The sequence below is a fragment of the Danio aesculapii genome, chromosome 1 (assembly GCF_903798145.1).
Source record: "Danio aesculapii chromosome 1, fDanAes4.1, whole genome shotgun sequence".
Lineage (NCBI taxonomy): Eukaryota > Metazoa > Chordata > Actinopteri > Cypriniformes > Danionidae > Danio > Danio aesculapii.
Window position 1 is genome coordinate 15,457,328 of NC_079435.1, and position 13,970 is coordinate 15,471,297.

Sequence of the window (13,970 nt, forward strand, 5' to 3'; positions counted from 1 at the left end):
TCAACTGAAACATGAAGAGAGAGTAGTTCATAGAGTAGCTCCTCCCCTTTAAAAACAGCCAATAGCATTTTGCTTTATCATGGCTCGGCTAGTGAGACTGGTTGAGGTCAAGAACATCAAATGAAAACCAAATGAGAAACATCTTGAAGGGGCGTGGCATGTCAGATACTAGAGAGCATTTGATTGGTCAGAAGATTTGCTTAGAAACTGAAGTATGAGGTGACATAAAAATGGTTAATTCGTTTAGGCGAAAGTGACAAGCTGCAATCTTCTAAATGTGAATTTCCCCCAATTTCTGTTTAACAGAGAGAAGATTTTTTTTTCAACACATTTCTAAAAATAATAATTTTAATTACTAATTTCTAATAACTGATTTATTTTATCTTTGCCATGATGACAGTAAATAATATTGACTAGATATTTTCAAGACACTTCTGTACAGCTTAAAGTGACATTTAAAGGCTTAACTAGGTTAATTAGATTAACTAGGCAGGTTAGGGCAAGTTATTATATAACGATGGTTTGTTCAGTAGACTATCGAAAAAAATATAGTATATATAATTGAGCTTAAAATGATTTAAAAAAAATAAAACCTGCTTTTATTCTAGCTGAAATAAAACAAATAAGACTTTCTCCAGAAGAAAAAATATTATCAGACATACTATAAAAATTTCCTTGCTCTGTTAAAGATCATTTGGGAAATACTTAAAAAAGAAAAAAGATTCAAAGGGGGGCTAATAATTATGACTGCAACTGTATAAAGGAAAATTCATTCAGGAATTTGAAAGGATACTAATGGGATAATTTATGATGCCAACAAAGCATGTTGATCAGGTTCAGCATATTCATTTGGAATTTTTTTCTTATTTTTTTGGTCTCAGATTAATATTGCTATATTATTAAATGCACATAAACATCATCAGTTAGTTTTATAAAATATCAGTGTTAATAACAATTTAAATACTTTTATTTTAAAAGTGCTGTATGTAAGTTTTTGACTCTTCAAAAGCATAAAAATACTAAAATATGTTTGCAGATATTTAAGATACATGCCAAGTGAACATTCTTGTTTATCTGAAAAACAATGCTGAAGTCAGATATTCTGCTTTGAATATGTGTGTTACGTGCTGAAACATCTGTCTTTGTTTAAGTCTAATTAAAGGTGGCTATTATTTAGCAAATAATATAAATTTTACGAACATAAACATTAGGTGAGCAGGTTACATTTTAACCCAGTGTCCTAACAACACGCTACGTGACGAGACACACAGTGATAACAATCTGGCTGTTTGCACCAGAGGAAACACGTCAGAAATTTAAATACAGCCATTCAGAAGAACACAATAGTGCACTCACTGTACTCCGACGAAATGGTATGGTTTATAATCTAATTAACACATATTAAGCCTCTGTAACATTATTAAATGTAGATGCTGAATCTCTCAGATGTGTTGGCTTGCACTGAGTCACAGTTCTAAAGTTCAGTCTCAAACGCTTTATTTTCAAAATCTGAGGTGAACTGTCTGCTGCTGCTTTCAGTAGTATGGCAATCAAGGTCACGTAAAAAAGCATTCAAACTCACATTATTAACATTTAACACTGAATAAAGCACGTGAGGTGTACCTGAGGTTATAAGTTTATCCTGTTGTTCACCTGTGAACAATAAAAGCCATTTCCAACTTAGAAATGACAGGTGTTGATTAGGACAAAATCTCCTTTTTAGAATGAAAAATATTTCTTTTATGCCGTGCTGTGCCGTGGCTTTTATGTAGAACACAAATTTAATTCAACCTTTATGCTCGATGGTCAGGCACAGTCACATCAATCTGGCATCTCATTAGAGGAGCCAAGTGAAAATGTGTTTTGATTCAGGAGTGCAATACCTAGTTTAACCACTGGGTGTCAAACTTACATACTGCACCTTTAAATTAGTTTATTTAATTATACTTTAAATTAGCAAAACTACTTTTCAAAGATTGCAGGTGCCATACATGCACAAAACAACCACAAAAATTGTGAAAAAGCTCTTAACTAAAATGAATAACACTGAAAGGGCTTTTTCATTTTTATTTGAAGCCTTTTTTGTGTGTAGCAGTATACTGTCAGATAAAACTGAAAAGTGAAAGCAGGTTACAGAGTTCAAACTGCTGTCGGCTGAAGTGCACAAATGAGCGCGCGTGAAAGTGTTTGTGGCGGCAGGAGAGACGGATTGACATGACACGGCGGTCATTATCCTGCACTGGTCTTTTCTCGTCAGCTTTAAGTTTATCGACTAACAAATTAGGGCGATTTGGTTCCATTGGGTGTATTTGTGTGTACATTTAACAGAGTTGACCTGCGCAATCGGGTCATAAGGTATACCTTGTGTTGTGACACAGGTCAGTGTTACGGACAGGCCAGTTACGGGTTTATGTGTGTGTGTTTTGATTCCCTCCTGTTGCGATGATTTACCAGTTTATCAATGTGCACCTGTTGTAATTCACACCTCCATCTCCTTAGGAGCGATTTTGGCTCTCGTTTGCTAAGATGGTTGAAGCTTAGCCTTAATCACAGCGCAAGACTTCATTACAGATAGAGTTTCACTGACTAAATGAGCTCTTGTCCAGTCATGCACAGTGCCGTAAGTCTCTAAGATGAGTGATGTGCATATTTAATAGTGTAATTTCATTATGTCTTTCATTATGTCATTTAATGACATTTCGCTGCTTTGCAATAGAGGATATGGGCAGGAAAATGGCAACTAAGCGGATCTGCGCTGGAGACAACAGTCAAAATATCATTACACCAAACACTGCGGTTCAATACCGTATTTTGCTTTGCTGTTATTTTTTGTGAAGTGTGAAATACTGGATATATCAGATTAGCTGTCACGTAAAAACGTTTGGTCTGCATTTTCTAGCTGTCTGCCTTTACTGCAGGGGTGCTCAATCCTATTCCTGGAGATTTACCATGCTCTAGGGTTTAATATTAAACTTTAATCATACACATAGTGATAGCTGCTAATGATCTTTATGTTGAGGATGAAGGTTTGGCTGGTTAGTGTGGTCATGTTATGCTATCAAATTTATTTACAGAGATATTTATTTAAAGAGATTCTTCATCCAAAAATGAAAATTTCCAAACCTTTATAAGTTTATTTCTTCTGTTGAACACAAATTGACTTCCATAGTTGAAAAAACAAATACTATGCATGTCAATGGTTTTTGGTTTCCAACATTTGTCAAAACATCTTTTCTTTAATTCAAACAGGTTTGTGAGAAGTGAAGAGAGAGTAAATAATTACAGAATTTTTGGTTTTGGGTGAACTATCCCTTTAAGATAAAACTTCTTTTTTGTTATTGCTCACACAAAATGCTGCACATTCCCTTATGGCATTGGATTGTATTATGTCAAAAAAACCTATTGTGAAATAAACCCCAAATCAAATAAATCAATTAAATACAAGGTAAGGCTTTGTCTATCTTCTAGTGGGTGTTTAACCACTTAATTTTTTTATAGAAATAAAAACAGTTTAGTTCAGTAGTACAATAGAGACTGCCATTATAAATTAAAAGCATCTCTTTTCACAACAGTGCAGCAGAGACTGTTCACGTGAAGGAGACGTGACTGACATGACCATGATATGCTGCGCAGCAAACCCTGAACCCGTCATTGACAAATAGGATTGTAATGATCCACTTTGAACCGGTTAAAAATCAATAGAAATTTGAGAGGTTTTTCGCTATAATAAATCCTTTTGAGAGACCTTTAACTGACCTGGTTAACACTCTGATAACTGCTTGAGTGCAAGTGCATAGAATATGTATTCAGCAGAAATACATCGCCATGCATTCAAAATCAGTTCGTCTCAAATGTCTGATGGGAATGCACACCATTTTAAACAGAAAAATGAAAATATTCAATGCATTTTAGCTGATCATTTATACAACAAGAGTTTTTGATTTACTATACTAATCAACTGTAGGATTTCCAATCAAGAGTGAAATAGAATATCCATCAAACAGTCTTCCAAGCACTAAACATTAGCTGTGTTTCCATCCACCTATTTTTTTTCATTAATTTTATTGCAAAGAGATACAATTCACAACATCAGTAGACATTTGTCACTTTTCCAGTATAAATTTCATAATCAGGGATAAAAGAGGAAACACAAATTTCTTTTTTTAACTTTTTCATGACCGTAAAAGAACAACAAATCCATTTGCACTATCTTTACTATTTACTACAACAAATCACTTTGCATTCTTTACTATTTACAGAAGAAGGAGGGCGTGAAAGCAATATTTACAGTAAAAATAAATCTTAAATGTTCTATAGCAAAAAGACGTTAGGTTGAATGGGAGTGATGGACCCCATTTGAATCACCATTCATCTATTTTTATGCACATTTTGAACTAATGAATAAAAATTGCTCAATAGAAACGGCAAGATGAGCATAACTTAAAAAAAAATACACATAAAAAACCTATGTGCGGAACAGAGTAGGAGGAACGTAAGGGAACGGAAGTATTTTACGTTTTGTCAGTTTAGTGGTGAATTCAAATTCGTACAGTCGTACAAAAATGTAAGATTTTAAAAAGAAGGCTTGGCACCTAACCCTGCCCCTTAACCCAACCATCATTGGGGGATGAGCAAATCGTACAAAATTTCACGAATGAGATCACACAAATTCATACGAATTAGCTACTAAATCAAAAAGTCACGAATTGCCATAAGATTGTGTTGGAAATAATATAAATAAACTACAAGGGAAACCAAATTTATTTACCAAATAAATTCCTGCATATGCATCAAAAAAGTCATGTGATTTTGTTTTAACCGATCATGTGATAACAAAAATCGTCGCGATAGGATGGCGGTAATTGACAAACCATTGGATTGACAGCATTGTACAAAAACTGAAATGTTGTTTTGGTCAATCTAAAATGGCTCATGCCAAGTCCGTTAGCAAAATGCTTTGGTGTTATTACCTTCCAAAACTGTCTTGAGCGGCTGCAAAAACAAGATCTCGCACCTCATTGTATTTTATCTTCTGAGGTGCAAGTAAATTATAATAAAAGAAAAAGGCCCGAAGTGTCTTCTCCTAACCAGCAAAATCCATTTTTCGTTTTGATATTGGTCACCAGTTTATCAGGATGTGACAATTTTGTTCTCTTTGACTCATTGGATGGAAACAGGGCCTAATTCACACGTTTTATGCAATATTGTCATTTTGCGTATAAGCCTAATTTGGAACTTTGGATGGAAACATAGTTAATGAGGAGTCCTATGACTTAACCAATACTGACACCGAAATATAGCCTGAATGTTTTTGATGACCTGCTTGTTGTCTTATGATAATGGTAATGGGAGTCTATTACTATTTAAAACACAATCCGCCCTTGTAAAGTATGTACATTTCATCTCATCTCACTTTTTGCTTTCCATTAGCGAAGGCTTTATGGAATGTTACAAAGCACAGAGGAGTGGATGATTGAGTGATTTGGGATGGGACTCATTGTTTCATAGTAACCATGTGTTGAAATTCATTTGGCCTAAACAAGGAACAGCTTGGTAATTAATTACCCATGACCAATGGGCAGGGGGGGTGAGCCAATACTTGCGTGTGATTGGTCAAAACAGAAGCAGGCCATCACCAAGCCCTCAGGGGAGGAAGTGATCTCTCACCCGAAAACCTGCTCGTCAGTGTATTCGTGTCTGTCAGAGTGTGATACGCTCTGATACAGATGTTATGATTGGGGCCATTCATAACATTTACTGTATTTGGCATATATAGGTGGTGCTGCTGTTCCTCTGCAAAAAAAAAAAAAGCTGCGCAGAATCACACACATACTGCGTGTTGGTGTGTGAAGTTGTGGGTATGTAAGTTCAGTTTGTGGGCCCATATGGATTTGCATATGTTTAGGGCTGTGTGTTGTTTTGTGCATGCATGTGTACAGTGCTTGTGTGAGCATGTGTCTGTTCGCTTGAGTGTTTTTGTGTAATCTGGTTGTACGTCTGTATGCATGTTATATTTTTCTGATATGGGTGAAATCACCTCCCAAGATCCCAAAAGTAATTTTTTCAAGCTGTTTTGAGATCTAGCTTTGTAAACTGCGTCAAGTACAACAACTAATGCTGATGTTATAACCTGCTCTTTAACTGAATATAGTTGTAACAACAGGAGGGGCGATTGTTACACATTTTTAATTCAAGTTTATTTGTGTAGCGCTTTATAAAATAATTATTGTTTCAAACCAGCTTTACAAAAGGTGCATATTATTGCTTGGCATGGGACAATAACTGTTTCAAGGTTTACTATGGTTTGAAAAAAGTCCAGGTTTTTAAACCACAAAAATTTTCTGTTATACCGTTCCTAAGGTGTATATATAAGGTTTGTGTGTGTGTGTGTGTGTGTGTGTGTGTGTGTGTGTTTATGTGTTGCAAAGAAATTTGTGCTTTTGAAACTAATGAAGGTAGCAGAAGTCAATGATTTATTTAAATTATTTAGCCTGACATCTTTACTTTCCAAAATGTTTCCTAAAATAAAATATATTTTGTTAAATAATAACCTTTATTCAACCAGGTAAGTCGATTGAGAACCAGTTCTAATTTACAATGACGACCTGGCCAAGAGGCAACATAAAAAGTAGATACAGTACAAAGCAGCAGGGACACAATACAGTTACAATTTCACAAATACAGATAATAACATACAAAACCAAGGAAAAACTAAAAACAAGCACAGTGATCTTGTACTATTGACTGGATTGAGTTTTTTAAAGATAATAGTGGAATGAAAGTGTTGATCTTTAAGTTCTGCTGCAGATGATTCCAAGCAACAGCAGCAGAAAACTGATAAGAGTAGCGATCAAATGAAGTGCGAACTTTAGGTATGCAAAGGTTACTAAAACTACTAGAATGCAGATTCCGATGTGTTTTCTGAATGTTAAGAAGTGACTGTAAATATAGTGGAGTTTTTCCCTAATAAGAGTTTTGTAGATGAACAGAAACCAATGAATTTGTTGACATGATTGAAGAGATGGCTAATTCAATAAAGAATACAATTGATATTTCCAAGTCTCTGAGAATCAGCACTATTAACAGCCAAATAGTTCTTTAAATAGCTTTATTTTAGCTTTTCTAATATATTGAGTACATTTATTATAGCCCTTAAAGATTGTCAATCTGACATATTTTTAGAAGTCTCTACTCTGCGCCATAGAAGATGTTTTTGCCGAATGATTTCAGCTAAATCTGTATTGAACCATAAGCTAAGACCATCATATGTATGAAACCATCATACTTTTATCCAAGGTTATAATAACGTCAGAAATTTCTACCTGCCCATGCCTAATTATGGCATTACAATAGGCCTGTATTATTATATATAGACCTAGCTTGCAATTTTCAAAACGGAGAGATTTTTTATTTTTTACATTCAATTGTAAGGTTAATCAGATTTCATTATTATAATTTTTTCCAATTTTATCTTGTTTAATTATAATAGAGATGCCAAAACTATGGTAACCTTGATTTGGCCCGCCGTCCCATCTGAGCAGAAGTTAGGGCCAATGCCTTTAACAGAGCTTGTCATTTCTAATTTTAATGTAATCTTTTGTTTGTTTGTTTGTTTGTTTGTTTGTTTGTTTATTTAATTGTTGAGATACAAAAAAGGAGATGAAATGAAATATTTCAATTAAATGTTGTGCATGCATCAGATTTTTAAAAAAATTTAAGGATCCGCGACTAGCAAACAAGTGTATTTAATGTATTTAGCATTGAACACCATTGGGTTATAAATGCAATTATTTGTTTTAATTGTTTATTATAAGATATAAAAAATTTCTATAATCATTAATACGATTAAATTATTCTTCCAATTTATTCTTTCAATAGTATTAATAAATTAGGAAATTATAATGGAAGCTTTAATGTAATAGTTTGGTTTATTTTACTTCGGCCCACCACCCTCAATCAAATTTGCTTTTTGGCCCTTCATTGGAAAAAGTTCGGGCTCCCCTGAATTATAAACATTTCAACTAAAGGTGTGCTACATCCACCCCCCCCCCCCCCCACCCCCCAATGTACTTTTTGATAACTGTAATTATATTTTAGCATAGTTTGTGGTACTTTCTGTGTTGTTTTGGGAATCACAATTGTTCTGTTTCAACTTTTTTCATTGGTGAATCAGAAACAAAATAATTGGACTATTATGTCTAAAATATTAAAACCAAAAAGTCCAAACAGGGATTATTTTTTGCTGTCAGTTTAATTGCATTCCTGGAAAGGGAGTTTTTGCTCTTTTGAATTGGTTTTGTACATACTACCGGCCTGGCATTCAGAGAGTGCTTTAATTATTTTCACAAATGTGAGTGAACAGGCAACTTGACAGTTTAAAATCGTCATTTTTAGTGCATCATTATACAATGCATTTTATTATACTGTATTTTACCATAGATGAAAAGATGATGATGAAGACCTGATTGAACTTAAAAAATTCAAAGCTGTATTTACCTTTTCTTTCTTTTAAAAATCCTTCTAGGTGCTCAGGATACATTGCTTACTATTATAAATTTTGAAAACAGTTGCTTTATGCTAGTGTAGAAAACTTTAAGACCTTTTGATGAATATAAAGTAGGGCTGCATGATATTGTAAAAATATAACATTGCAATTTTTTTTTTTTTTTAATTAATTATTTATTTATATATATTTTTTTTTATTGTGATATATATATATATATATATATATATATATATATATATATATATATATATTACAATATAAATAGAATTTCACTAGGCGAGTTGAATAACTATTTGGAAACAATTTATAATTTTAGATTGATTGGAAAGATTCTGTAGGGGAGTGCATAAATTATAATAAACAATCTACAAGCAGAGATAAATCCAATAAAGAAAAACATACTAATTAGACAAACAGCATTTTATTGTTTTCCCAAGGAGTCGAGTTGTGTTCAGGTGTGCAGTAATTGAATAATCAAATGTAAAATTATACTGCATAGTCTTCTTTTTTTTTTTATAAACATGTATATCAAATGAATTGTTACTTTATTTTAACGACACAGATCACTCTGCCTATTCATGTCAGAGTCCTGAAGGAAAAAGTGATTGACAGGTGGTAATTTGTGTGTAACTTATCTTTATTTATTCATGATTTGTGTATGGGTAAAACAAAAACCATGTGGGTCAGGTAGTTGAAACGGTAGGCAACAAATAATTAGTCAGTTATAAATGAATGAATTATTAATAAATAACTGCCTACACTGCCTACAACAACGATGCTGTCATCCATCGCAATGTTTTACATTAGGCATCAGTCAAATTGGTCAACATCGCCCAAACCTGTTGATACTCAGAATTGCGTATACTCACGATGTGACTTGCGAATGATCACATTGCGGTATCAATGCTGAAACGATTTGTAGTTCAGCCCTAATATAAAGCATTACTTAAGCTAATATTTTAAACATTAGTACATCAAATACTCCATCAGTTCTATTATAAGTAAATGTTGATTTATCTACTTATTTTTCCACCCTATAAAAACCTTCTTCCGCCGTGGTGACCGCTGATTAATAAAGGGACTAAGCTGAAAATGAATGAATGAATGAATGAATGAATGTTAGAGATTGTGCTTTCAGCTAAGATGGTTATGTCTTTCAGGGATTATACACCTTTGTATCATGGCTAACTTATTCTCCCTTATGGAGAGATTCACAGTAAACAAAATAATAATTAAAAAATTATCTCTCAAATCTGATTTAATAGCGGGAAGCTTGAATCTGGCATCTGTGCCTCATTTGCAATCAGAGCGAACTGCTGCTGGCTGTTGTTTAAGCGTCATTATGAGGAGAGAGGACTTCAGTAAAGGTTACAGCTCAGAGGCAGTAGTTCATAAACACTGCTTAATGGAAGCGCGCTCATGGTGCTATGACAGATATACCTTAGAGACCGGAGTGTGTGTGTGTCTGAGGTGTGCATTTAAGAGCATGGAAGCTAAGACAGAATTGCTGGCTAAATGTCGGAGTATGAAAGTGAGCTTAGTTAGAGGTAAAATGTCTCTCTGATCATTTTATTTGCGAGTGTGTGTGTGTGTGTGTGTGTGTGTGCTACATGCACACCAGATATTATTAACATAAAAAAGACTGGCTGCATACCTTCATAGTGTTAACCAGACTAAGTCTAATTTCTTTCTTTAAGTGTGTGAGTCCATGTGTGTGTTACAAGCCTCCGTCATCTCTTTTTGCTGAATTGAATAACATTTTGTGTGTGTATGTGTGAGAGAGATTCGGAATTGAATCAGCTGTCTCTGGTTTATCGGAATTCATTCTGTATAACTGCATCAATGAATGTTAATTCAGTTTCTGGTTGTTATCAAAGCTTTCCCTCCCGCTCTGAAACAGAGCTCGTTTGAGATGGGAGGGAGTCTGTGATGGGCTTTTGTACAAACATTTTGTTGAATACATAATTTATTACTTCACCAGGAAGAACTGAGATGGAGGACCGCATAGAAAAAACGCCTTATCTGTGTTTCCCAAAGCAACCAAAGAAACGGAGATGTATCACCGCGCACAAATGTACACACTTGTTTTGATTCATTACACATCCTCTCTCGGCCTCTAAAAAATGCACGGTGTCAGGAAACCTTTGAGTCACCTGTCAGACACGCTGCGTAGTCTGTTAGCTCAGTTTAATTGTGTCAGTTTTACTAGTAAGTCTTGTTTAGATAGTAGTAATCATGTTGGCTCGCTTCTAGTTTTGATCATCGACTGCTTTTAAGATCAATAAGTCTTTCCAAATGGCATTTCAGCTGACACCAGCGAACTGACCCGGGCCTATTAGAAGCTTTCTGACCATTGTAGCCAATCCAGGACCCTTGGGGACCATTCTCTCGTCTTAAGCCAATTGTCAATCAGGCCTTAGGCTGCACACAACTGTCTCACAGAAAATCAAGAGAGAGCAATCTATCGGAGCAGGCAGATGCATGGATATTATACAGCACCACGGGGAATGTGCATGTATGTGTAACATTTTTTGTCATCTGTGTCAGTTAAACTTAAGCTTTGTTGGTAACCGTCCAGCAAATGTTGAGTGACACTACAATTCTTCACAACGAACACACTAATACTGTAATAACAGGCACAGAAATATGCAGCTTGAGTGTGCATGCATTTATGCACGTCGTGGTACACTTTCATTGAGGCAAATGAGTGACAGTACATAAATATAACAAACAAAGCATATGGAATGTTTAAAGTGAGAGTTCACCCAAAAATCTTTTACTTATTTTTACTCATTTACTTCATTTGCTCAAAACTGTTTCTTTCTTCTGTTGAGCACAAAAAAGTATATATTTTTGATTCTTTCTTTATTAAACATTTTAGATTTAGAAGTATTCACAGCAAAATCTGAGATCCTCAAAAAAAGAGGGGAGTTGTATAACAGATATACACTTAATGGCCACTTTATTAGGCACACCTTACTAGTACCGGATTGAACCCCCTTTTGCCTTCAGAACTGACCTAATCCTACGTGGCATAGATTCAACAAGGTAGTGAAAATATTCCTCAGAGATTTTGATCCATATTGACATGATAACATCATGCAGTTGCTGCAGATTTGTCGGCTGCACATCCATAATTCGAATCTCTGTCCCCACACCATTACACCACCACCACCAGCCTGAACCATTGTTACAAGGCAGGATGGATCCATGCTTTCATGTTGATGACGCCAAATTCTGACCCCGAATGTTGCAGCAGAAATTGAGACTCGTCAGACCAGGCAACGTTTTTCCAATCCTCTATTTCCAATTTTGGTGAGCCTGTGCGAATTGTTCCCTCAGTTTCCTGTTCTTAGCTGAGAGGAGTGGAACCTGGTGTGGTCTTCTGCTGCCGTAACCCATCTGCCTTAAGGTTGGATGTGTTGTGCATTCAGAGATACTCTTCTCTATATTGTAATGAGTTACTGTTGCCTTTCTGTAAGCTCAAACCAGTCTGGCCATTCTCCTTTGACCTCTGACATCAACAAGGCATTTGTGCCCACAGAACCCCCTTTATTGGATATTTTCTCTTTTTTGGAACAAATTCTGTAAACCCTAAAGATGGTTGTGAGTGAAAATCCCAGTAGATCAGCAGTTTCTAAAATACTCAGTCCTGCCCGTCTGGCAGCAACAACCATGCAATGTTCAAAGTCACTTAAATCCCCCTTCTTCCCCATTCTGATGCTCGATTTGAACTGCAGAGCAGATCGTCTTGACCATGTCTACACACCTAAATTAGTTGAGCTGCTGCCATGTGATGCTGATTAGACATTTGCGTTAACGAGCGGTTGGACAGGTGTACCTAATAAAGTGTATATATAATGACAGTTTTGAGAGCATAAGGGCACCAAATGGTTGCCTAAAGATGCGGTCACACTAGGCTTTTCCTCCCATAGACTTCCATTAATACGCACGCGAATGCGTCAAACCGGAAATGCAGGGTCATGCGTTAAGTTTCGCAGTTCGCTGCAGTGCAAAGTTCAACCTTGGTGAACTCTGACCTGCGAAATTGCATCACATGACTGCGTGAGACCAATCAAGGATCAAAACACAACCTCTCTGGACAGAAATTTAAAACATGGAGCAAATCGCCTGCTTTTTTAATGTCTAATCATCTTGTTTAATCCCGTCCCTTCTCGCAGCGCCGTACGACAGAATTTCGCACACACAAACTCTGGTGTGACCGCAGCTTAACTTGGTTCAATCAAAGGTTTCACAGTTGATTAACAGTTTGTCTTTTAATGGTTTTTAGTCATTTGAAAATAATATATTAAAAAATAATAGTCAAAGAGCAGCATTAGCAACGAAACAAAATGTATAGTTTTAAAACTGTTGTCTTATTATATTTAAAGAGTTTTTCCATTTGATGTGCTTATTTTAAACATTTATTTAAAAAAATGCAAAAACGCTGCGTTTATTTATTGTGTTCATACTCTAAGGCAAATGATACTGCTTATGACTTTAACTCAGAAACTATAAGCATCAACTGCAAGTGGAACATAAATTCACACTAGACACCTAAATACCTTCTGCTTTCAGAGGTCTGCTCTGTATGGTTAGTGTGTTTCACACATGAATCTAAAATCCCAGCTGTAAATCAACATAAACCTTTCACCCTATTCTGTAACATAGCATTTGGGGAAAAAAAACATATGCAGAGCTGACATTGAGCCTTTAGCTCCTAAAGAGAAAACGTGTGGGAGGTGTGTGTGTGTGTGTGTTTTATTTTATTCATACGTTTAATTTTTTGCTAGAGATGATGCTTTCATCTACATTTTTAGTTTACATAAAATGCCCTTCTGCCTGTGAATATGTGATACTATAGACTTTAATACCACAAAAATCTATATAACTGTGTCTGTATATAGCAATCTCTGTTTGTGTGTGTATGTGTGTGTGGAGGAAGGTTCATTTGAATAGTTGCTATGGAAACCAAGTGATGTTAAAATGAGAGGCAGAGCCAAATAGAGCATCTTAGTCTCTCCTCCCTCTCTTGTTCACCCAGCTGCTGTTCTCCTAGTCTTCTATCTTCCTATCTAGTGCTTATCTGTGTGCTTTTCTTTAGTTACCCACATTTTAACAAGCAATGTGTTCAGCTTTTTCATCACTACTCTCACTCTGTCAATGCATCATCCGATTAGTCCTCAAATTGTTTCCTTTTTTTGTATTTTGAGTTTCTTTTTGCAATTCGTCTTGATACTTTTCCTCCACCAATTTCTCTCTTTCTTCCTCCCACACTTTGTCCTCCTCTGTCTCTTCTCTCGTCTGCAGCAGAAGAGAGCTAATTCACAATTAGCATGTGTACCTGCAATTAGCACTGACAAACCTCCAATAATTAGCCTTGTAAAAGCAGTCTTCCTTTTTCAAGCGTGTTTGCTTTCTTTCTGAGCAATGCCTCACTTATGTTGTCCTTTCATCTTTTTGT

At 35.5% G+C, this 13,970-nt stretch overlaps 1 protein-coding gene across 3 annotated transcripts in view; it reads left to right on the forward strand.

The window, feature by feature from the left end:
• The window catches only part of grin2bb (glutamate receptor, ionotropic, N-methyl D-aspartate 2B, genome duplicate b), a 193,285-nt gene that overhangs the window by 9,079 nt on the left and 170,236 nt on the right, over positions 1–13,970 (forward strand). The gene's annotated exons all lie outside the window — the stretch shown is intronic.